Here is a 3,014-nt window from a genome sequence, read left to right as displayed (position 1 = left end):
AAATGCATTTGTTGTACAAGCAGAAGAATACGTTGGCAGGCCTAGGAGAACTAAAGTTTACCATGTATCAAACTACACAACTGTAGCTGCTTCTTCACGAAACCGATACTTTGCAGGGAGCAATCCTATGTGTTCTCTATATTTCCCTTTCCCTGAAAAGAGAGAGATAAGCAGCGAAACAGTTTTAGCTTCAAGTGAGTAGCTCTTTGCATCAATTTTAGATATATAATTCCCAGCCTTGACTATCTCTCCTTTTCCCAGTAACATTCTGACGATAAGATTTAACATATAAGAGTCAGCAGTACAGCCGCTCTTCTCCATTGATAAAAAGAGATCGTCAGCTTCTTCCACTGACCCTTCTTTTATAAGATTTTTCATCATTATGGTGTAGGTAAAGACATTAGCTACCAAACCATTGGCTGATACTGCAGCAAACAAATCCTTGGCTTCTTGGTTTCGCTGAACCTTGTAGAAAGCATCAATCATTATATTGACAATTATAATATTGAATTTCACATCCATTGTGCTTAATTTCTGGAATAGCGTGATTGCTTCGCCGCTACAATTATTTCTACAAAGTCCACCAAGAACTATCGAATATGTACCAATGCACACACTTACTCCAGATTCAACCATCTCATCAAACTTTTCCTTTGCAGCAACAGTTCGTCCAGCCAGAAATAATCCATCCAGTATGACGTTATAATTAAAAGTTGTAGGTTTAAGTCCCTTGTGCAGCATCTCTTTGAACAGAATAAGCCCGTCATCAATCCTTCTATTTTTGCAATAGCCATTAATAAGTATACCATACGTAATATTAGAAGGTTCTAAGCCATATGACATCATATCATCAAATATTTTTGAGGCATGTTCCATCTTGCCGACTAGGCAGTATCCACCGATCAGTATATTAAATGTGCAAACATCAGGCCTCATACCTATGTGCGCTATCAAGCCAAGGACATCCCGTGCTTCTATTACCCTTCCTTCTGTGCAAAGGTTCTGCATGATTGAATTGAAGAATGCAATATCAGGAGGAAGCATACCTTTGTTCATCATTTCAATAAGCAATTCCTTTGCTTTCACCAAATCGCCGTGTGTACAAAAACCCTGGATTAGGGAACGATAAACAGCTGTGCCCTGTCGTACTCCTGTATCAATCATCTGATTAAACTTTATCACAGCATCGTCCAACCTACCCTTTTTGCAAAATGCATGTATTATGGTTGAATATGTGACTGCATTTGGACTCACTCCTTGTTTCTGCATTTCATTGAAGATAAGCATGGCCTTATCAAGCTTCCCAGATTTAGCATGTGCATTAATCAGTATGTTGAAGATACGACAGTCAGGTAGAATGCAGTATCTTTCCATTGAATTGAAGAGATTAATCATATCAACTAAGCATCCTTCGGTGGCATACCCGTGAAGGAGAATAGCATATGAAACGTTGTTATGTTTCAGGCCCTTCATAGCCATGGTATCAAAAATTCCTGCAGCTTCTTTGCTTCTTCCATGTTTGCAAAGAAAGGTCATAAACATGTTGTGGGTATGCACATTTGGTTTAACCCTCCGACTTGTCATCTCTTTGAATACCCTAACTGCCTCCTTCCAGTGGCCTGAAGAGGAATATCCATGGATGAGGCTATTATATGTCACATTATCAGGTACGACACCATCATCAACCATCTGACGAAGGAAATACTCTGCCTTGTCCATGGCTCTGGCCTTGCACAGCGCATCAATAACCGAGTTATATGTCACCAAACTAGGCGCAACGCCCTGCTGCGCCATTTCATGGAACAAGCTGCACGACTTGCCTGCTTGGCCTTCTTGGAAGAAGCCATGAATGACCGTGTTATATGCCACCACGTTGGGGGTGCAGCCTAGCTCAGGCATCCTGTGAAGCAGAATGTCCAGAGCCTCATCAGCCCGCTTTGCGCGGCAGAGTCCCTTGAGAAGAGTGTTGACTTCTATGACGCCTGCCTTGAGTCCCGTCCTGAGGAGACGGGCGAAGAAGGCGAGCGCCAGATCCTGGCGGTTTGCGCGGCAGCAGCAGTCCATGAGGATGCCGTAGGTGCAGGCCGTTGGCTGCACCACCCGTTGGCGGGCACCTTGGGACAAACGGCTGAAGAGGGCGAGGGCAAGGGCGGGGCCGTTGCTGCAGGCTGCGGACGCAGGCGCGCGAGCCAGGGCGGTGAGAAGGTCGTTCGGAAGGCGCATGTTGACCGGATTAGCCTGCAGGAGCAATTGGTCGAACAGGTGGTGTGCGTCCTCCGAGGAGAGGTTGCCAGATCGCGCGCGCTCCGTGGCAGCTGCAAAGGAGGCGTGGGGATCCCAGCCCTGGCCGCGTGGGGGATGCGAGGTGGAGTAGGAGTGGCGGGCATGGAGGCGGGGCCGGAGGCGGAGGCGGAGGCGGAGTGGCGACATTAGCTGCGTGGTGGAGGAGAGGCGAGGGTGAACTGAAGAGTGGCAAGTTCGTCCCAGGTTCCGCTTATATAGTTGGTCGTCCAACTAAGTAGTGGTTGATTGTTTTTTTGAGCTATGGATAATACTACCTCCATTCCTAGATGTAAGCCTTTCTAAAGATTATACTATGGACTACATACGAATCAAAATGAGTGAATCTACATTTTAAAATGTTTCTATATACGTCCGCACGTAGTTTGTAGTGGAATCTCTAAAAAGACTTATATTTAGGAACGAAAGGAGTACATACAGTATAGTATGAAAACAAACTGTTGTTCCAAAAAAATTTATTTTCTGATAGATATTGAATTCCTTATATATTATACTCTACTCATTTAGGAATACAAAGTAAGTCTCGACCTCGTTAAATAAGCCCCGCCGCTCCGCCGCGTGACGAGCGCCGCCGCCGTGCCCCACGCCACAGCACGGCGTCCTCCCCGAGCAGCCGCGTCCCCCGTCGCAACCCACAGCAGGAGGAGGAAGATGAGTCCCCGCCGCCGCCAACACCGGCCGGGCTTTGCCCGGCGGTGCCTCCGGGCGGCGGC

Source organism: Triticum dicoccoides, chromosome 1B (genome assembly GCF_002162155.2).
Source record: "Triticum dicoccoides isolate Atlit2015 ecotype Zavitan chromosome 1B, WEW_v2.0, whole genome shotgun sequence".
Lineage (NCBI taxonomy): Eukaryota > Viridiplantae > Streptophyta > Magnoliopsida > Poales > Poaceae > Triticum > Triticum dicoccoides.
This window is presented reverse-complemented; position numbering follows the sequence as displayed.